This window comes from Miniopterus natalensis, chromosome 4 (assembly GCF_054644295.1).
Source record: "Miniopterus natalensis isolate mMinNat1 chromosome 4, mMinNat1.hap1, whole genome shotgun sequence".
In the NCBI taxonomy this organism is placed as follows: Eukaryota; Metazoa; Chordata; class Mammalia; order Chiroptera; family Miniopteridae; genus Miniopterus; species Miniopterus natalensis.
In genome coordinates this window covers 47,190,553-47,214,432 of record NC_142084.1, presented here as the reverse complement: position 1 = coordinate 47,214,432, position 23,880 = coordinate 47,190,553, and the positions used below count along the sequence as shown (strand labels likewise).

The window sequence follows — 23,880 nt, the reverse complement described above, 5'->3', positions numbered from 1 at the left end:
CTGCCACAGCCTATGGAGTCACAGGAGAGTATTTTACCACACGTACTGCTAGCCCAGGAAAAGATCAAAATTCAAAATACAGTTTCTACTGAGTGTGAACCGCTTTTACACTATCAAAAAGTCTAAAAATAATAAGTTGGAGACTGAACACCAATCTCCCACAGCATTTGTTCCCAGTGTGCTGTTCACTGGACTATTTGCTTGTAGCTACATTCCAGCTCCTTTCTATTCTGCTTTATATCTCAAGGCCCTGGAAAACCTACTAATTACATTTCTTAGGTTTTCTCTCATCCTGGATCACTTTGGGTTCTGCTGATAGGAAGCAGGAGAAGAAGTGGGAGACAGAAACTTTTCTCCATTTATTTGCCTGGGGACAGTGGCATATCTTCAGTGGTGTTGTCAGCAGTGTGTGGCCCCGGACTTGAGTGGTTTGATGTTTCTGCAGAATATCAGTGGATTTGGGCAGCAGAACGGCTCTTGGACTCAGGTTTATGCACTTTCTCCTTCTTTACCCCAATAAAACAAAAAAAGCTTTCAACGGCTATTAACATAAGGGATACATCAACTTCCTTCCTTCTCCAAATCTCCCCAAATTTTCGTAACAAATTACCTATATTTGTTTGCAATATTTATAATGGTTTTTGTCTTCCTGCATGGATGATTAGTGATCCGCCAAGAAATTTTTCATGAAACGTTTACTCTTGTGTATTTGGGAAGAAAAAGGATGGCACTTTTTTTAGCTAAATTAAAGTGACATTATTAATATATTAGAGTAGGGGAGAGAAAATATGCCAGCACAGCAGTGCTATCCTCTACTTTTTTCTTCATCCTGAGAAAGCCTTTCTTTACCTTCCAGTTTTAAGGGTGGTGGGAAAAGGAACACGAGAGATACACTCGATTGCACATAGAATCTATCTCAATAACAACCACCACTCAGTTCCTTCATCTTCAAGAGGGGCGCAGTTCCAAAAACTTACTTCATAGAGTTGTTACGAGATTTAAATGAGCCAATGCAAATAAGGCACTTAGTACAGGCCCTAAAATAAAGAAGTGGGAGTATTAGGAGCAGAAGTTGCACTAGTACTTTTGGGTCGTGGCCACTCAGATTTCTGATCTCAGAACTGTGAGATAATAAATGAAAGTTGTTTTAAGCTACTACATTTATGATCATTTACTGTACAAATTCCTAACAACTCCTTATACAGTTAACACGAAACCATGTTATACTTGCAAGTCTACAATCAATTTTTTTAGTATAAACAAAGATTCCTTCTAAAGCACCCCTTTGTTTATATCATTTTATTTCATTTTACTACATTATCCTCAAGAAAATGTTTCTATTTTTTTAATGCCTAATATGATATGATAATGTAATATCAAGCTAAGATCAATTAAAGATTTTGTAAATGATAGATCTAGATCCAATTCATAGCCCTACCATAGCATTGTAGCATCAGGCAAGGTGCTTAAAATTCTGATCTTCAGATTCTTTGTCACTTTCAAAGACAGATCACAAATTGGTATCTTATTGGGCAACTTCTAGCCGAGGTTTGTTTTCTTTGGTGAGCAGAAAGTTTTAGTAAATTTTTAAAACTTTAATGCCTTTTAGGTAGGGCACGCATTTTATGATTCACCACAATCCCCACCAACTCACCTTCTCTTAATCCATTACCATATTTTTCCATTACTATCTGACTCTTAAAATAATTTGATTTTGCTAGATCTGACCAAGATCCTCAAACAACCAAATTCAGTGAAGCTGAGAAACAATCTAAAATTTAAGGGATTTGAGGAGGAAGAGATGAGGCTGAGCACGAAGAGCCAGAACACTCAGATAAAATCAAAAGGACTGAAAGCTGTACTAAAGAATTGTGTAGCATTACCAGTTATAAGTTGTAAAGAAGAAATGTACCTTTGTAAAGTAACAACAGTAAAAAGGATTTCAATCAACCATGCTAGAGAAAATTCTGAACTATCTTTTTATTGTTTCTATAAATAATAATGTAATAAAATTGCTAAAATATAATTAAAAGTGATCAAAGACTATATAGTGAAAAAAGCTATAAAACTATGAGTTCTGGGGTGTTTGTGGGGCTGGTTAAAGAGGTGAAGCTATTAAGAAAAACAAAAACCTCATAGACACAGACAACAATATGGTGATTACCAGAGGGAAAGGGGGTTGGTGGGAGGTAGAAGAGGGCTTAGGGGGCATAAATGGTGATGGAAGGAGACTTGACTTGGGGTTGTGAACACATAATACAATATACAGATGATGTGTTATAGAATTGTACACCTGAAATCTATATAATTTTATTAACCAATGTTACCCCAATAAATTCAATAAAAAATTTTAAAAATAAAGATGGGTAAGAAAAATGGGAGAAAAATATTATTTCTGTGCTAAAGCTGTCTCTCATGTAAGGCCTATATAATTAATGAGGGGTCAGCAACATAGCAAACATTTCCCAAGGACAAAACAAACCTAAGCTGCATTGAAAGTCATTGTGAAAAGAATTTGATTATGATGATGCCAACATTTGAACACATGAAAGTATGTCCCCTTTAGGGCTTAGTCATGTTTACCCTTGACCTTTATCCAAAAAAATAAATAAATAAGTTTTAACACTGGCAGTTGATTCATATATTTAGAAATAAAAATGTGTTTATTTAAGAGGAACTTTCAATCAGCAGGCAAAAGAAAAATGATATGCAATTACAGCTCCTTATTGTAAATGCCTTGGAAAATAACAATGTTAAACATTCTTTTGAATCTGAAAGGCTCATTAGTATTTCATAAAATCTCCCAATTTAAGGTGAAAGGGTATGTGATGCTAATAAGGAGAAAGAAGAAAAAAGATGTGCTTTAGAAGGAACGGCAGCAGATTGAAAAAAAATAATTATGTGAAAACTTAATTAGTTGGAACCCAATTGCTAACAAAGGAATGATCACGTTTAGTTAAATTTTCTATTAATAAAGTCATTTTTCTTGTAGTAGATTAATTATTGATGAATAAAAATATTTAAATGTTAATTATTCTGAGCTTCATGGTAGAATACAGAGCTCATACTGTAAGTTTCTACCAGTTTGAAAAGTAAAGGGATTATCTATGACCTACAGGTGTCTCCTTCCATGAGAAAACCATGTAAAAGCAGGGCTCTTCAAGGGTCTCTGCAACTACAGGGAAAATTCCTGAGTTTAGAAAGATGATAATACTTCCACCTTTCTCTACAAATGTTAAAAATGCTAGTATTTATTGGAATCCAAGAATATTACCAATTTTTACTAATTTAGAAAACATACTTACAAATTACCAAAATTATTTATATAAATATTCTAGAAATATTCAGGACTTTTTTTTACTTTAACCAATAGCATGAAAATAAATATAGCTTTAAGTACTAATGCAGAGTTAGAACTACTGGCAATAAATGGAAACCTTTATAGAAAGTACCCTTTCATTCTCATTTATTAGAGATTACAATTTGTCGATGTCTCAACTGCTTCTCATTGATTCTGTTCTGCTGTTGAGAAGAATTCCACTACCCCAGACTAACTACTGTTACTAATTACAACTCACTTATGATTTTTTCTGGTTTTTCTTGATATCCTTAATCAAACCGGATAAAGCCCCAAAACAATTTTGGGACAACTATCGCTTGCCAGTATCCCATTAGCTGAGAATCTGAAGTAGGTTTTAATTGATTTAGCCTGAAATAAAATAAGACTTCTCCTAAAAGCAAAAGTTTTCAGACACTTGTTAAATGAACAAAAAATTATTTGTGTATTCAATCAACCATCTATCAAATGCTAAAAGCTCTATGTAAGTTTTAGAAAAAGTGACAACCAATACTATTAAGAATGGATGTAGCCTATTAGAACAGAAAATTTGTTTTCCAAAAAAACATGTCTTTTTAAAATAATCGTAATCAAGAAAGAGAAGCACTTCCCAAAAGTGATAGAGCCCCTTTGGCGGGCAGATGCCAGCACTGATGGCCTACTTCTGTCTCAGGAGCGATTTTGCCCAGACCATGTGTAAGGGTATTAAAAGTACTTAGAAGACAAAGGGAAAGAACAGAGTCATCAGCTCCAGGGCACATCCACCCCCAGGAAGCCAAACTGCAGCCTGAAAGGTGGTGCCCACACATCAGTATTCCTGTGTCCATCTGCATATATGAGGAGAAAATTTCCAGAGAGCAGGCTGAGAAAATGCTCTCACCCCAGTGACTCACCCAGAGAGTTGGGAAAAGTTTTTAGTGGAGATCTAATTTTGTAACTGAAAGAGAAAATCATCATCATCATCATCATCTTGACTATTAAAAAAAAATGATGGCCTAGCTTCTGCTATCTATGGGAGAGGAAGTATTCTCATTATAGATTCCTCAGGCTTTTCCTTTAAGAATATATTCTAGAATTATTTTGTTTGAAAAAGGAAAGTATCACTGGACAATTAAAGCCTTTCTGATAAACATTTAGATAAGGCGCTAAATTTCCCCATATAATAAGGCAAACAAAATTATAAAGAGGGAAGTAAGTACTTGGCATTCACATAAGAATAGAATGATAACGAAATGTGTGAAGATAATGGAGAGAACTTACTGGAAACAAGTTAGAAATTATTTTTCTGCCATGAAGAAGGACCATGAAAGTCAAAGAATGGTAGTGTTAAGTATTCAAAATTAAGTAGTACTTTTGCTTTTTTCTATGCTCTAAACTCTCTGTCTCACTCCAAACCTTCAGGAAGAGTCTTTTAAGCTCATGGTGTTGCATAAATGAGGTTGGAGAATAAAGAGGGGTGAAAGGACAGTAGGCACAGGAGATAAAAGAGTGAGCCAGGAACAGGATTAGGAACAGGATGTGACCGTAGGCGACAAGCCTCTACCAAGAGCAGTGATTTTCAACTTTCATCTCATGGCACACATAAAGTAATTACTAAAATTCTGCAGCACACCAAAAATCATATTATATTTTTTGCCAATCTGAAAAAAAATAGGTATAATTCATTCACACCAAACGTCCATTGTTGTGTTGGCTGTTGTCTTTTTTTTTTTTTTTTTTTTTTACAATCTAAGGGAAAAGAGGTCAGTGCCCCAGACTAAATGGTGAGGTATTGTATATTTTTAAAAATCTTGCAGCACACTGGTTGAAAATTGTTGATGTAGGGAATCCTTGCCAGAAAATTGTGCATAAGCCATTATATTTTGCTATTAATGTAAAAGAAGGCTGGAATGTCTCAATAGTAGTGATTTGGGTTACAATAGATATTACTTTATTCCCTGATTTCCTACTGTTTCCTTCTTGAGAAGTTCAAACTTAGATTTGTTTCACAGGAGATTAGGATTTTTGTGAAGAAACTCATATATGAGTGTTCCTAGCATCTGTTTCAGCTTGTGCACTCACTGATAAAGGTTATAATCATGTTGAAGTATATTATTATTAATAATGTAGAATAATATTAAATTTGAATACTTAGTCATATACCTATCAATTTTATTGAAGTTTGGAATGTATTTTTTATCTCTAGTCTAAAACCAATAATCTTCAATTACATTTTTTTAAAGCAATATGGTAATAAAATATAAAGACTATGCATCAATTATATTATAATAATAAAGAATCGATTATAATATAAAACTTGAAATTCCCAATCTATTTTATTTATGTTGAACAATTTTTCATTTTATAAAATTCAGAGGGATGGATGATACAATAATTCAATTTAGTCTCACTGACGAAGTGTTAACACAAGATAGGAAGGAGCAGTATCTGTACTACGCCTTCATAGTACTAGAATGATTTAGGAAGCAGGAGCTATCAAGTCTCAAATAGAAGAAAAAAAAAAAAGAATTCAGTATCTCTGTACATTTTTAAAGGTTATTAACTGTAAAGTATCTCTGATTAACCCTCTTAAAATTTAATTAAAAAAAAAAAAGGAGCAAAGAAACGGTAGATAATATGTCCTTTTAATGTTACCCCAGGACACAGTTTAACAAACCCACTTAAGGCTTACTTAAATCTCGAAGAGCAGATACCTGTGCCTGATTTTACCATTTCTATTTAATTACAGTTCATTACAAACTCTGAGAAGTTATATGTGAACATGTAGCTTTCTGTCCAGTAGAATAGGTAACCCTGAAGGTTACGATTTTATAGCCTCGTGAGACACAATGATCCGCTTTCTAACCTAGCAATCCTACTCTAACACTTTGAATGCCTTTCCAGATGAACTATTTAATCCCGGAGTCTCAAAATAGACTTACCATCTTATTTGCCCCTCTGTAATTAATGATTTGAATAAAATAGTTACATTTTTTAAAAGTTACGTTTTAACATTTTAGAAATTATACATTCTGGAAAATACGGAAAACTTTTTGAAAATTATCTTTGTGATCACTACAGATCATAGTAAAAGTTATTAAAAATGAAGTCCATTACTGTAACAAAAATAAAGCAGCAGTAGATACTGAGGAATATGTTTTTAGAGACATTTTGGGCAATTTCCTTTCCCTGCCTAAAATTATTTTTATTTGTTAGTTCTCTTCTAGTAGAGTCTGAAAAAATACATAGGGGGGGGGGGGATAAAAAACCCCATTCCCTTCAAAATTGGTTCTATCCTCAAAACACACATTAATGGACATTATCACTAGATTTAGGATGTATATAATAGTCTATGAATTTGCTGAATTGTTGACAATAAGAACATTTCCTTTACACCAAATGCATTCTTAAGGACACAGGGCAACAGATCTGTATATATAACTGTGTTAAATTTACTTTATATTAAATATTATGGGGTATCTTCTGTTCCAATGTTCAAACATGACAAGTAACAGATAAAGCAATCATTAAATATGTAATTACACAAATAAAATTAAATTATAACTAGTAAGGAGAAACACATGATATTATGACGGTGGTAATGGGAGAACTGAAATAATCAGGGGAGCAACTGAGATCTGAGGGAAGAACAGAAAATAAAATTAATATAAACAGGATTAATTGAGTATTCAAAGAGTCTCTAACACTCATGTAAGTCTTAATTAATAAAAGCCAATACATAGCATCAATTTTGCATCCATTAGAAATGATTTTAAAGTAAAAGAAAGTCAACCCATCTAGAGTGAACTCAACAAATAATGGTTGATATTTTTTATACAAACAGATATGCAGAAGCAGAAATCTGAGGATGGTACAGATGCTCAATGATGTTTTCAGAAATACAAGATTTTTCTCTCTCATCCACCAATATTTTGTTGATTTTTACACTTGACATGTTGCCTCATTGTCACAAAGTCCGTGTTGCTGTATGTCTAAACACCAGCGTTTCAAACAAAAAAAGAAAGAGTGAATGGCTATGCTATCCAAGAGGCTCTGTTTACATTTTATTTGTCAAAACTGGGTCATGTGTCTGCTTCCAGAGCCATCACAGGCCAAGGAAAATGAGCTTATCAGGACTGGTTTGGGCCAACTCTGATCATTCCCTCAGCACGTTCCCTGAGCTGAAGGGACATGCCAGGACCTAAAGGAATCAGGGTTCAGGTAGCAAAAAAAAAAGACCTAATGAGGCAAGATTATGGGGGAAAATTGCTGGTATCTGCTATAAAAATCCTCCAGAAATTGTCTCTTTATAACTTAATAATCTAAAATGATTGAAATTTTATGTTGGTGACCTTTGAATTAATTTGATCTGTTAGGCAGGTAAACTTCATTGTTATACTCTCTTTAAAAGGATAAATATAAACTTTTGTTGTCATTTTAGTAAATATATATATATATTTGAATACCATCTGTCAATACTTTTATTTTCTTTAGAATAGCAGTTGATATATTTAGTATTTTAAATTTCAAGTTAACATGTGTCTTCTTTTCTCCTGCCCTCCTGTTCATTTAGATTGGGTGTGTTTTTATGTTGTATGTGTTTGAGGTAATTAGTTTACAAGAAATATTTCAGAAAGGCAGCACGCAAAAAGGTGGCTCTTCAAGTATGTGAAGGACATTTGTGATTTACCTATATCAGAAAGGAAGGAAGGCTACATTATAAGTAAAATAATTTTGTAAAAGGCAAAGGAGGTTTGTAGAAATGACAGAAATTATAACCCGTTAGCATAAGCACGCAAGACACGCTTCACCCACATCTGCATAGTCGCATTTCCCACAGGTGGGTCTCTACAGAGTCTGCTGAGGGGTAAAAATGAAGAGCTAGGAAGGGAGGGAGGGAGACAGAGGGATAGACATTTATAACAAAGTTCTGCCTAATCAAAGCAGTAAGGATAGACTGTACATTTTGATGAGTTTTACAGATGATGATTGTTCGGTGTTTATGATATATGTCATATCACCCTAAGAGTATTATTTGATAGAGGTCGTGAACTATATACCGGTTTGCACAGTAAGAATAATAAAGTATGTAGAAATACTAAAGTAGGGAAAGTCTCAAAGGGAATGTTAAAAGTTGAACTAAAAATGATGTTTTAGAAATACAAGGTGACAAAAGCAAACCTGTAGGTAGGAAATAATATTTCATTGTTTTATTCTGAATTAACTAAAATAGTGAAGGGAGAAGCAGGAAGCTGTCATGAAAATACATGCATACGGTGACAACAGTGGCTGTTAATAGCAACATTTGAGGACTTGAGCATTTCTTCAAAAGACACCAGCAAAGTCAAAAGATTGAATGCTGAGTGCAGTAACATAAACTCATTGGAAAAGCAAATGGAAAATACTGACTGCATTTACTCTTCAACCCAGGTATTTATGAGACTCAAGTCCAATATTTCAGGAAGAAGACCCAAAGATAAAAATGTCACCATTCATTGTGAACGTGAGCAGGCAGGCTCTCTCCAGTGATTTTCTCGCCCATCAAACTAAGTTCAAATTCCGTAGCAATCAAGCCCCTCCTGCCATAAGCTATCACTTTCCAAATTGTTTCATGACGTACGTTACTGCTCTTTAAAAACTGCCCCTTGGTAAGATGCTAGAATACTCTACCCATAATGTTCTCCTCTTAGAGAATAAAGATTCAGAGTAACATATTAAAGGCACTGAAAATCTCTGAAAAAAACTGCTTGCTCAGTTTTTCAATTTCTACATTTATTTGCACCCAGAGCACTCTCCAGTATTACCCATTAGCATCCCAAGAAAATAATATGAGTTCCAGTTTTGAAAAGCTTATTTAGTCTTGCCTCAGGCCACGTCTAGCATTCTCGCTGACAGCATCTACATTATCCTTTAGTCAAAGTGAAGAGCTAGATACTCTCCATAAGCATCTTAGATTTTTTTCTCTCGTGCGGTTTTAATTTTATGCTCTTTATTTTTTTGTGTATCTCTACCCCCACCCCCATGTTCTCTCCCCGGTCTATCTGCATGTCACTAGCATTAAAAACTTTCACAAACTTTGACCTAGTAGCCTCTCCTTTAATAATCTATCCTATAAAAATCTGAAATGTAGAAAATGGCTTTCCATAAAAAGATGTTCAATATGTAACTTACATTAGCAATACCTGAGACATTACCTAAACAGTCCTATAGAAGGGAGCTGGCTCTGTACAGAGATACCCATTAACTTTATAATCATTATAAAAAGTTGGTGCAGCTCTAAGTTATTTATTTATTTAAGTTAATAAAACATTTAATATAATATTCTCAGAAGGAAGTGGGGGGGAGGGAAGAGATCAACCAAAGACCTTGTATGCATATGTGCATAACCCACCAACACAGACAATAATGGGGTGAAGGCCTGGGGGGGATGGTAGTGGGGAGGAGTAGGGTCAATGGGGAAAAAGGGGGGTCATCTGTAATACTTTCAACAAGAAAGATAAATTTAAAATAAAACATGTAAAACACCTAATATATATATATATACTATTTACTTGAAAGCAGCATGTAAAATTATGTGTATACTATTTTCTGAAATATATGAGGCATCAGAGAGAAAGGATCAAGTGAAATATACTCAAGTGCTCGTTATGGTTTTCAGCGGTAAAATCTCAGGAATATAATTTACCAGCTCCTCACATGCATATTAATCTGCTCCCTAGCACCCACTTCTATTTTCCCTTTTAATCAGCTTTTGAGCTTAGTCTGGAATATTATCTAGAATACAGCAGATGCTCAATAATTCTTTTGTTCGTGTTGATTCATTTCAACTTATTTTACACTATATTGCATAGCTTTAACTGCTTGGATATAATCCTATATCATTCTTTTTAAGCCTCCCCCAAATTAAATGTGTACAGCTAACGCTGCAAGTGTAATTCTGATTTGGACACTCTAAAATGGGGTCTGGAATAAAACCGTGTTTTCTGCTAACTATGGTCGAGAGGCCCCATGCTCAGAAAACACACCACCTACCTACCCTGTTACCCAACAGTGCCTCCCACCCCTCCAACCAATGAGCAACAAAATTAGTCTTCTATAACCCACATTAAGACTTTAAAATTCACTCCAGCTGCCAGTACTATTTAATCTAAAATTTTAAGCACAAACACTAATAGATAGCCTCAAATCACCAAGAAGTTGAAAATTAACACAGAAGAAGTCTCGCCAAGCTATTTACAAATTTAGCAAACTCCTGAAAAACAATAAAGCAGAAAAAATATCAAGTAAATCTAATTAATAACCTCAGAGACATGTGAAAGGCTATCATGTCAATAAACCAACAACAGAGAGAGAGATGATGGGGGAAAAAAGCTATTAGAGTTGTTAGGGGGAAAAAACAGTTTGGTAAAATAAAATAAATGTTAAAAAGGAAACATACAAACAAGACAGATTGAGGAGTAGACTAACTCAACTGAAAATCACATTAATAAAATGAAAAATTGACCCAAAATTTGGTGGAAAAACACAAATAAAATGTGGGGGAAAAAGAAGAAACAAAGAGGACAGAACAAGGACACTGTAAAATATGTCTAGTATTTTACATACACATGCATACATACACATGTGTATACGTATATGAGTATATACATTTACACATATTTATACATATATACATAAACAGATGAGATGAAGGCAGCAAGTGTATACATACATACACATGTGTGTATATATACATAATGTACATTTATATGTCTTAATACACACATTTTATAATATAAAATAGAACCTTGTATAATAGAACAGAATATATAGAACGATGTACTGAATGTAATACAAACAAATGCAGGGTAGGGCAAAAGTAGGTTTACAGTTGTATGAAAAACATAGTTTATTCTTGTTTTATTTCTTAATTATTGTATTATTTCACATATGAACAACTATAAACCTACTTTTGCCCCACCCTATACATGTCGAACAGCACAGATCATACCAAATGACTATGCACTAGGTGTCCTTTTCTTTCCCAGCCCTTATCCACATCTCTCTGACATTAATTTGCCTTTTGATGAAAGGCTTTTTTCCCCATAATAGTTGAAAGCATAACCAAAAAATCAAGGAGGTCTATTAATGAAAATATTAAAATGTAGGTTTTATGACATGATTTCCCCTATGGAATTAGTGAAAGAACAGAAAGGACCAGTAAATAGAGATTGAGAGAAGTCCCCCCCCCCCAATCCCTTTTTTGTAGGCATCTTAAATATTGTAGCCAACGGGGAGCACCGAATTACAAATTTGTTAACAGTGACCCAAAAACTATGGTCAACAATGTCAAAGGATTTGAAGAGAATGGCATTTGCTGATATCTGGTGGCAGGAATACTACTTCATACAAACTACGCTGGAGGTTGGGGGCAGGCATAAAGGCAGCAATGATGACAAGTGTGTTAAAAACAGACAAAGCCACTATATTACCTCAGAGTTATTTTGCTAAATTTTTTAAAAATAATAATGCAAAAGAGGATGGCAAAAGGAGATTTCTTGCAGTCTTGGGTATTTCTGCCATATTCTGGTGTACCTATCTAGGGTTGCTAATAAAAAACCATCTATATCTATACATTCAGCCAAATACAGGACTCCTTTGCCAAGTGTTTGAGAAGACAAATATCTTATTACACTGTGATGGGAGGTAGAGGCAGTTCATACCTGGAGGAGGCGCTATGATACAGTCTGAGGGTGATATGGTGATATCACATCGGGATCCTGGGTCTGAGTCCCCCTTTATTGTTTCCTAGAAACATAATCCTAGACAAGTCAATTAATCTCTCTATGCCTCAGTGTTTTCATCTATAAAATGAACGCATTAAGGGGACTTATTTGTAGACATGTTTTTATAGTTAAATTACAGGATGAAAAATATTACTCACACAATAAGTTCTGAATGAATATTAACTGATGATGATGATGTTGCTTTAGACCACATGTCCACTCGAGGGGAAGCACCCCACTCCATTTACCAAACCCAGCAGTCTAGATTCTACAGCAATCCTGGCTTAGAGGCACAGATTCCCCCCTTGATGACAGAGGGTTGAACTTTCTTTGCTATCACTATATTTTATATATTTGGCCCTATTATATTAAATGCCCTGAAATCTATTAGAGAATAACTATAAATTCAGTTAAACACATGAGTTTCCTCTAACTGGGTTAAATAGAATGTTATAATAAGTAGCTTTATTTTTTTACTAATTATCATAGTAACAGCCTTTACTTTGAAAAGTTCTCTTTAGCAGTTAATCTGCATGTGGAACCATTTGGTTTACCATGGAGTTGACTCCACAAAAAGCACCAGACTGAATGACGGTCAAACCTATAAGGTTTAGGGCAGAAAAAATGTGTATCTTAATCTTAATGCACCCACCAGGAATGGACTCAGAGTGTATATCTGACTTTTTCTGATTTTTAATTATTACAACAAGAACATCTGAGGAAATGAATGACCCTCCACAATTCCCTTGCCTTCAGACATTTACTAGAAGATACAATTTTATTTCCTAGTCCTTTTGCTAAGAATTGCTTTACAAATTTTAGCTCATGTGAACGAATGGGTATAAACCTATTGGCCTTCTTAATCAGAGAAAAACAAACAGATGTTTCTGGGGTTAGAATACCAAATTCCAGTCTTGATGGAGAGAGCAGAAGACAGTAATACATGCAAGAACCCTGCAATAAAATCAACAGACAAAAAACAAGTTGGTATTTAAATCAGGTCAGTAGAGGAAGAACGGAAAAACAGGATATTACAGCTTTGAGAGTAAACGCTAAGGCAGGGGCATCTGAGTGCAGCAGGCAAATCTGAGGTAGGAAGGGAAGTTACACAGAACTAGTTTTGTGCTTAGAGAAAATAGTGTCTACTTTACAATAAGTTCTCACTAAATGGGACCCATTATCAATAGCAATGCTATGTAGTAGTTTTTAAACGTCTACAAATTCTTTGATAGTTCTCCCTTCAAAAGATAGAGCCGGCTTCCCACCCCCCCTTCCCGGGAGGGTAGTGTGGACTTGGGGGGTGCTTGCAATGATGAATGGGTAAGATGGGCGTGCTGGTGTGCAAATGCAGACCAGGCCATAAATCCATCTCTGTGACGCTGAGGCTTGAGTGGTGCTCTCTCTCTTTGGGTCACTCATTCTGGGGAAAGTGAACTGGGACGCTGTGAGCAGTGCCATGGGATGGCCCGTGTGCCAATGGTTAACGAGAAACGGAGCCTTCGGTCAACAGCGATGTGAGTGGTTCTTCTTGAAAGTGGAACCCCCAGCCCCAGTTCAGCGTCCAACTGGTTGTAGCTCAGGCTGAACTCTTGACTGCAACTGTATTACAGACTCTCAGCCAGAACCACCCAGTTAAGTCACTAGTAAATTGTTTTGATTGAGTTGCTACATTTGGGAGTAATTGGTTATACAGCAATAAATAATACATGCTACTATTATTACTTTTGGTAAAGAGCTTGAATGAGCATTTACTTTTATTGCTCAGTGTATTGACTTGTGAAATAATAATGAAGTATTAATTCAAACAAGCATAATACTGAACTTGCAGAATCCCTTCCCAGGGATTATCAGAATAATGCTAACCCTGAAAACATTGCTACCTAGAAATATAAGAACAACACATATATAAAAATAGAACACAAATGCTTAAGGAATCCTACTTTCTCCTTACAATTTATCTAGCTTGGTAAATAAGATGTGAATTGAAATAAAAGTCTGGGACTTAAAGTGAGGAACAAAAAGAAACGATATATTTTCTTCAGCTTTTCAAATTCTGTCTCCACCACAAATTCTATGTTGCTTTGATGGGGGAGGGGGGAAGCATAAAAGATATTTTTAAAAGAAGAAGGGAAAAAAAGTTTTTAGGTGGAATAAAAGTACAGATCTCCCAATCCAGTCTCCACAGAAGTTTCTCCCACAGCATTCCCGACAGCATAAGATGGCTCCTTCTTTCACAGTTCCATTGCTGGGAAAGTGGTCAATATATTTTTTAAAAGCATTATAAAATTTAGAAACCTCAGTGGTTAGATTCTTGGCTGGAATCTCCCTTTACCCTTGGGCATACTTTTGCAATCAGGATCAAAATAGAACAAATCTGTAAATTACTTCAAATTTTGGAACAATTATCAAGTATCTTTTAAGTCTACCAGAGATGTGTGACGAGGACACTCTGAAGTGCTTGACACACACATCCTAAGAGGAAGAGCAGAATTAAATAGTTATAAATTCGCGTAGGCATTTTGGTACGGACAGGACTAAGAGCTGAGGATTGAAATTCATAGACCACATGTCCTGTCTTTTACTCCCAGCTCTCAACCCAAATTACACATGAACACCCAACATTAAATCATCAAGAGGATGCATTCTCTTCTTCTATACTGTTTCCCCAGAAATTCATATATTATAGGTCAGATTCACAAAGGTATGTGAGAGGAATACATTTTGTCAGGAAAATAAGTTCTTAAATCTATAACCAGCTCTACATCCAGGCTCTTAAGACTGATTATGAACAACTTATATGCTTTAATTATGTAATTACAATGAAAATGACTGAATGACCCCTAGTCATATCATCAAAAAAGGTCTTGAGTTAACTCATACAACAATATTATAAAATGTATAACAGGATAACTGACCAGTGAGACATCTTGGAATTAAGTCATCATGTTATTTCATTTACATGAAAACTATTCGGAAGGAAAGAAGGGAACCACTTACATGATGAGCTTGATTAGTTCAACAAAGAACAAAGTCAGTACTAATTTTAGTAAAAGCTAATTTCAATCAAGCAACACATTTTCATTCATTGTCTTTTGGCTCTAATCACTCTTCACTTGAATGCTGAATAAAAATGACTGCTGATTTTTGAAGGTTAATATAAAAAGTTATCATTCTACACTTATGCCCATTGCCATAAAACACCACAAATTCCTCACAATTCTTAAATATTATTCCTGGGACTAAGTTTTTCTTATACTTTAGCTGCTACATGAATATTATAAATTGAATTTCATATTAGATGGCTAATTATTTCTGAATTTTATTTAAATGAAAATGTATGCTTACCCACCTTAAATATCTATTTCTGGAATGTCTCTATCAACTGAGTTCTATTAGTGACATTATGAATTAAGATGAAGTAGACAACCTCTAGGAAACTCATACTGGAGTTCTCTCCTATCTAAAATTACTATGAAGGCCCAGCCGGGCATGGCTCAGCGGTTGAGCGTCGACCTAGGATCCAAGAGATTGGGGTTCGATTCCCAGTCAGGGCACATTCCCAGGTTGCGGGCTCGATCCCCAGTTGGGGGCGTGCATGAGGCAGCCAATCAATGGCTCTCTCATCACTGATGTTTCTCTCTCTCTCTCTCCCCCTCCTTTCCTCTCTCTGAAATCAATAAAGATATAATAAAAATTAAATAAAATTACTATGAAGAATAAAAATTACCTTCTGGATGCTACAGAATGGTTTAACAAGTTAGAATTATTAATATCTGAATAAGCAATAGAAAAACATTTAATTCAAGAGCCTTCTAATACCTTTATCTAAAGTCTTATAATGTTTGCATATGCTGAATAAACTACAAGAGAGCTACTTACAGTGCATGCCTACAAGGATATGATACAATACATACTACGTATCTTTTCTACGACTTACTTTGCTAGAAAATTCACAATAAAATAAACAAGAGATGACCATAAAAATAACAATAAAACCTTAATCTACTACCTTGCTTTAGCCAGTGAACTTAATTTATTGACGTGTCTATGACAGTTATAATCAATGACCAAGCAGGGTTTCAGCCTATTTGCCCTTTTTTCCTTGACAAAATGCATTACAGTCTCCTCCCTTATCCACAGTTTTACTTCCCATGGTTTCAGTTACCCATCATCAACCCTGGTCTGAAAACATTAGAGTATTTTGAGAGAAAAGGAAAGAGCGAGAGCACGCACGTGCACATTCACATAACTTTTACTACAGTATATTGTGGTAACTGTTCTATTTTATTGTCAGGCATTGTTAATCTCTTACTGTGCATAATTTATAAATTAAACTTTATCAGAAGTGTGCATGTAGGTACAGGAAAAATTATAGTATATATAAGGCTTGATACTATCTGCAGTTTCAGGCATCAACTGGGGGTCTTGGAATGTATCCCCCCCCCCACAGATAAGGGGTGACTACTGTACTTTAATGCACTTCTAAGGGAAATTGTCAAAGATAAAAATGATGAAATTTTATAATGGATTTACTTGAAATATGCTTTTTCAAATTATGCCCTGGCATTAGAACTAATTCTCCTTAATCTCTTAAATCCAAGAAATATACAATGAAAATGACGTGATTACAAAGCAGCATTAGATCTTAAATCAAAGATGGAAACAGAATTTTTAAAAAGATTTCAGTATTACATACAATGGGAAAGGTTTCTACTTAAACTACCCTCACCAGAGCCCGTATTTACCTCAGCAACTGAATATCTACTCAGCAGTATTACTGAGTTAAACAGGTTCTGATAGCCTTTGCTGGGACCTGATGAGAAGAAAAAATGTGGTTTCACATCGAAATAAGCTTTATTATAGCTTAAATCAAGCTGAGGTATCCAGACTTTGTAAAACTCTATTCTGTTTTTCCGGATACAATTTATCTCTAATTTCCCTTCCTCGCATGCCTTAAGTAAGGCCATTCTCTAAAACTTTTCCTCTAGGAATCTTTCTCTCTCCCAAATCACTCTCCTCATTTTGATGGGGTGCGAAAGCCTGAATATTATGATTTATAGTTTGATTGCATAACTAGTTGTGCTTATTCATAGTATGATGCATGGTATATTGTTACAAGTCTGTCCTTTCCAGACCCATTTTGTTCCCTTTGAATTCAGCAGGCTGGTCTATGGTTGGACACAAACCCACAGGGCAATAAGAAGAAAGTCACAAATCTCGAGGCACAGAGCAGTCAGGGACATGTGCTGACCACAAGGCTCAGCACCGTCTTGTCTGCGCATCGCCCGGCTGGTCAAGAACAACAGCTGATGTCTCCGGGCTGCACGTAGCTGTGTTCCATCCCCAGCCTCGACTTACCCCGTTCCCCCTGACAATCCGCCCCCTGCACCATGCTGTAAGGCAGGGTTTGGATGCCCCTATGCCCCGTCTTCTTGGTTGGCCGGCCTTCTCAATAAACGCCTTATACGACTCAACCTTGCCTCCGCTGAATTGGACACAGCGACAGGCCGCCCCAACCCGACCGGGGCGGTTTCCCAGTAACAATGTGTACGCTGTAAACTGTCCAAGGAAACATTCTTGGTTATATCCAGCTTACTTCCTGTCTTCTCAGTATAGGAGGCCTGTGGAAATAGTCCCGATTTCCCTGAACCTCAAGTTCCAAATCTTAGATCGAGCTATAGAACAAAAATATACAGAAAGAACCAACTCACGCTTTAGAATATTGCATTTTACTTCATATTAGTCCGACTGTATTAGATCCACTACTAGAGTACAGATAGTTCAGGAAAATTTTTAACCTAACCTAAAATTTAGCCCTAATGTTTTTCCCCTACTATGATAAGTGCTGAGATCCAGAAACTTCTCGGAACCTTTAAGTTGTGGTTGACTTCTTAAGTTCTAGTTTAATTTCTTGGCTGCCCTTCTTTCTCTATCAAGGCTACAGGAAACTGCTGGTGAAGAAACCCAGTGATACACAGAATTTGGCATAAAGAAAATATATTCGTTCTTTTTCCCTCCTTCCTCCACTTCACATCCTGGCTTTTTACTTTAGGGGAAGTAACATAGCATATATTCTATTTCTTCTATTCTGCTGCCTGTATTCCGTTTTTATATATTTATTGTCCTCTGATATCTAGGTAGAATTGTGGGATTTTAGTACTAAATTTTGTTTCAATTACTGCTTCTTACCAATTGCATTGATCAATACAAGCGAAGATACATTTAAATGCTTGATCCAAAGCAATAATAATAATAATATGTATTATTTGTTGTTTCATTACAAACTTCTCCCAATTTTACTGGCTTAAAACAACGTGCATTCATTATCTCACACACTTTCTGAGAGTTCTGGCTAGAGCCTCTAATGAGTTTGCAGTCTTCATCTGATCTTTTCTCCTTTCTTCAATCACTTCTGACTTTTTATCACAGAAGTAATCCACTTAACCTTATTTGGTTTATTAAATGACTGTTAAACTGATGAGTAGTCTGTGCCTATCTGTTAAATTCTCAGAAGGGTCTAAATTAAATATTAAGCATGCTGTCATGTGTTGAGTCCTATAATTCAAGCAAGGATTACTTTCACTAATTCATTATGTGATCTCTCTTTGGAGGGCAGCAGAGGCACAGACATAAGAAGGCTGTTCTTAATAATTTGTATTCCATAGTTCCTACAAAACCTACTACAAAGCTCATTGCCCTGAAGTACTTTTGCTTCTCTGTCAGGCTTTCCAGTTGATGATATAAGCAGTCACTTTATCTAAGATGTTTATAGGAAAAATAGAGAGTTGAACCAATAAAACAAAAAGCTTAGGAAACATTACGGAATTTTGTCCACATTGATCAAATTTTAGAAGTGAATTTGAACTAAAGATACAAATTCCGGTGGAGAAAAGACATACCAATATTATATTATCTATGGCATATAAGGTCATAAAAACATTTAAAATACTTTTTAAGATAGTAAGAATCATTTTAACATATAAGCCACTTTTAATGGGTCATGTCTGAAAGATCCATAACAGTTGAATAAATTATTATAAAATTTATTCTAAATTATGTTTGGGTTTTTATGGAAGGATAATAAATATATTTTCTTTGCTTTAATACAGAAACTTATAAAAATATTTTATTATCATACCTCCCCATCAAAAAATACATTATGGCAGAATAAACACAGAAGCAAGAAATATTTTAAAGAATTATCAGTATTCTAATAATCTATTTAAATATGGACTATTTAAACATACAGTCAGTTCTTGTCATCTGCAGTAGTTATGTTCTAAACAGTCACTGTGGACCATGAATTAGCAAACACTGAACCACTGTTTCTAGAGGAAATACTAGATTAAGTTCCTGAGAGTATCTGATCACATTTCCATCAACTGATCAATAAATAACTTTGTTTTATATCTGTTCCTGTTGAATGACACCTTATTTCATATATATTGTTGCTTCATTAACACTGAACTCAAAGTTAACAGCACAATAATTCATGCCTAACTGGCACTTATCTAATACACATATTTTTTTCTATGAGGCACATCAGAGTTCTCTTGCACTTGGAAATGCTAGATAGCACTTCAACACTATGCTTGGGGCCATTTTAAACAGTGAAATCACCAAAAAAAATGCAGGAAAATGTGGCACTAAATAGACCGCAAAAGACTTGTTCACTGTATGGGACTGGAACCAAAAGGCAGTGTAGTGTCCCTTTGTTTGACCTCAACTGGGAACATGTGCATCAGTGACTCACATTTTTTGTTCCCTTGTGCATGTGGACAACAGTGAAATTGCTGAGAGTATTGCTTTTGGGGTTACAAATAAATATTAGTCAGTAGGTAAATTCGTAATTGCAGAATTGTGAACAATGAGGACTGAGCTAGAACACATTTCAAACGATAACTTTGAAATTTAAAGACAGTAGTCTTTCTCTGACTCCTACAAGCTGGGTTAACTTGATATAATCCTGACAATGGATTCTCCTATTTAAACCTTCCTCCACTTCTCTGGTCACTGTTTACCGCTGTTAGCCACATTTCTGGTTAAATGAGGGATTTCTATTAGTGTCAAACCTTTTCTTTTATAAAGCTTTCCTGTCATCCTTAATTTGCAGCCTGAGGTTATATTTAAATTGCATATCAATAAAAGTGAGTAAGTTCTGAATGAAGGGCAAAGTGGCTGTGTCATGATCTAAGTACATTAGCTTTACTGCAAGAACTCTGGAACACCCATTTCATTTGGATAAAGGCATAATTTCACTTATTTATTAATGCCCGCTTGTATGCCAGATACTTGAGGCCTTTTACTGTAGTCTTAAAGAACATTATTTCAAAATTTGCCAATAGTCCATTTTTTTTATTATGAGACTTCGGTATTTGAAAAGTTTTCAAAAGCTTCAGTAGAATATAGAAAAAGATGCACCCCTAGAGATCTTCTTTATCATGTGGTTTGACTGTAGTTAGGCAGTCCTTGACATCTTTGATTTTCCTGCTGGATTATAGTGTTCAGATTGCTTTGTCAGGGAGCAGTGCATTACCAGTAATTCAAACATGCTTTGAGGACAAGAAAGTGTTTTGACAAAATCTGAAAGTGCCTTGTACTTAGAGACTTTGGTAACCCATCTAAATCATAAGCTCTTCAACATTTCCAGTTGCAAACCTATGACACTGTAAGTAAGCACTGATGCTAAAATAGACCATCTCTTGAAAACCTGAAACCTCACAGAATTCTTTTTTAAAAGGTGTGTGTGTGTCATTCTTCTTTTCATTTCTTTGACCTCCCTAGCAATTTCACAGAACCTACTATTGAAAATCTTTCTGACAGCATGAAAGCATTCATTTTTATTTTTTAATCTTCACCCAAGGATATGTTTTTATTGATTTGAGAGAGAGAGGAGGGGGAAAGAGAGAGAAACAGAGGGGGAAAGAGAGAAACACTGATGTGAGAGAGAAATATCAATCAGTTGCCTCCTGTACGTGCCCCAACAGGGGATTGAACCCGCAACCTTTTGGTGTACAGGATGCTGCTCCAACCAACTGAGCCACCTGGACAGGGCAAGAAAGCATTCTTAATTGAATACTATTATCATCTTACAGAAAGAGTTTCTTTCCTCCATATCTTGCATTGATAAGTACATGTTTCAATATAGCAAGAGAGCATCTTCGCTTTAAACATTTATGGTGTGCTATTCATTATTTCAATAAATACTCATCGAGCACTTTCTAGGTGCTAAGCCTTGAGAGAGTCGCTTGAATTATAGGACAAGTAACACAAGCTTGGTCATTTCAAGGACTGTACAACCTCAAGGAAGGTCCAGAATAAGAGCCAGGAGACCTGGGAGTGAAACCAACGCTGGCTCAGAGCAGCAGCAGCACCATGGCTGCCAAGGGTTTCCCTGGCCAGTGTCTCTCCCTCAGGTCTACAGCACGGGGAATATCTTTGCAAATCTTCTCAAGGGCCTTTTTGCCAAAAAAGAAATGCACATTCTCATGGTGGGCCTGGACGCTGCGGGGAAGCCCACCATCCTGTACAAACTGAAGCTGGGTGAGATCGTGACCACCATGCCCACCATAGGCTTCGCCGTGTGCGACATGGGTACCAGGACAAGACCCAGCCTCTGTGGCGCCACGACTTCCAGAACACACAAGGTCTCATCGGTCTCATCTTTGTGGTTGACAGCAATGACCGAGAGCATGTGAACAAGGCCCGAGAGGAGCTGATGCGGATGCTGGCGCAAGACGAGCTCAGGGATGTTGCGCTCCTGTCCGCAAACAAGCAGGGCCTCCCCAAGGCCACGAACGCGGCCGAGGCCACGAAGAAGCTGGGCCCTCTGCGCCACAGGCACTGGCACATTCAGGCCACCTGTGCCACCAGTGGGGACAGGCTCTGTGAGGGACTGGACTGGCTGTCCAGTCATCTCTGGAACCAGAAGTGAACTGAAATTTTCTCTTCCCCATCACTGGCTCCTTCACCCTTGCTCTCCTCTCAGGTGGCAGATGTGGCCCTGTGGCGTGAGGGCCAGAGGCCATCTCCGTGGTCGGCCCCAGCGTGCTCCATCATGCTGTACGTGGGCAGACGCGGCCTGCAACCGGGTTTTTATTTAGTGTAAATAGTTCTTGTTTCCAATGACGCAGTTTCTGGTACTCCTATGCAATATTACTCAGCTTTTTTTATCGTTAAAAAAATAAAAATCAACCCGCTGTTTAGTACTGAGAAGGGATTTTAGGCACCTGGGGCCTCTAGTTGTTGCTGTGAGATCAGCTCAATGCTCCTCCTCTGGGCTTTAGATCTGTGTTGAGATTCATTTTGGTGGCTGGTTTTTAACTCAGACTCAGTGCATTTTTTATAATAGTTAAAAATACAAAGTAAGGAGACACTTGAACACAGAGAGGAAAGAAATGTGCCTAGTGTAGGTTCTGCAGTAACAGCTTGAGTCCAGTCCGCCTGAGTGTGGTCTGTCTCCCATCCAGAGCGTGCAGGGGGCAGAGCCAGCCACGGTACATTCTGCATGGTCACTCATGGTCCCTGACTGGCTCTATCTCACTGGGTCATCATATCCCACAGCATTTGTGTTTGTACCTGTGCTCACACCACTGCCCAGGGGACGGGCTGGGGGCTGCAGCCACCACTCAACCCCTTGGAGGGACCCCAGCTTTCCCTTGGGTCAGTGTGGGTCAGCATAGGTGCTTTGGTGGGGCCACTCTGATCAGAACAGAAGCCCCCCGTGGTCCTCACGCACGCTCACTCGCTCCAGGTTGCCTGGGTCTCACCAGTAGGAGCCCAGACAGGTGGCCTGTCACCTTAGAGCCTTGCTCCTCAGAGCCCCCACCCCATCTACATGCGCTTTCACTCCCTCAGCCTGCAAAGGTCAGATGTGACATCAAAAAATAACCACCTCTACTTTTTCCTTTTGTATTTTGATAAACACTGAAGAAGCTAGAGCTGTTAAAATTTATCTTGGGAAAACCTCAGAACTGGCTTACCTGGTGTCGTGGAACCTCTTACTGCTTTTGATACATGATTAGTAATCAACTGTTTTGTGTACTTGTTTTCAGTTTTCATTTTGACAAGCAAGCACTGTAATTATAGATATTAGAATAAAATCTCTTCAGCATTAAAAAAAAAAAAAAAAAGAAAAGAAACAGGAGACCTGAATTCCTGCCCCAGCTCTGGCACCAATCAACCATATTGGTTTATCCCCAGTCCTTCAATGATGTTCTTCAAGCTCATTTTTAGCTCATAAATTTCAGAATTTTTCCATTAGAATATTAGTAAACAATTCATTAGATATGACCACTAAGTACCAGCATGTCGGGTAACTTGAATGTGTTTTATTATTATATTTAGTTTTACTTTGAAAGGACTTAAACCATCTTTTAGAGATGACTTTCCCCAAAAAATATTTATGTCTGGACCAGTTTCCAGGACCAATTCCAATTCTTCATCTTGCTTTACACGTCTGCATCATTTGAACTCGGTTTCCAGATATCAACCCCTCTTGGATTTCTCCCATCACTCCTACTGCTCTTTTAGGGGGGAAAAAGCAAAAAAAAAAAAAAAAAAAAAAAAAAAAAAGCCCTGGGATGGGGTGGGGGTAGTGTGGCGGGGGACAAAGAGGGAGAAAATGGGAGACATCTGTAATACTGTCAACAATAAAATAAAAATTCTTTTAAAAGGTTCAAAGTTATAACTCTCTTGAGCTATAACTGTCTAATACAATTATATCATTTTCTCTTCCAAGAATCACCTTGATTTTAAAAAATGACATGGCTAAGAGAGATATTTAGGAAGACATTTGAA

At 36.6% G+C, this 23,880-nt stretch overlaps 1 long non-coding RNA gene and 1 pseudogene across 1 annotated transcript in view; one reads left to right on the top strand and one right to left on the bottom strand.

Annotated features, from left to right (window-relative positions):
• Nucleotides 1-23,880, bottom strand: part of LOC148093277 (uncharacterized) — a 206,769-nt gene that overhangs the window by 102,549 nt on the left and 80,340 nt on the right. The gene's annotated exons all lie outside the window — the stretch shown is intronic.
• Nucleotides 13,543-22,015, top strand: LOC107540753 (ADP-ribosylation factor 1 pseudogene; annotated as a pseudogene).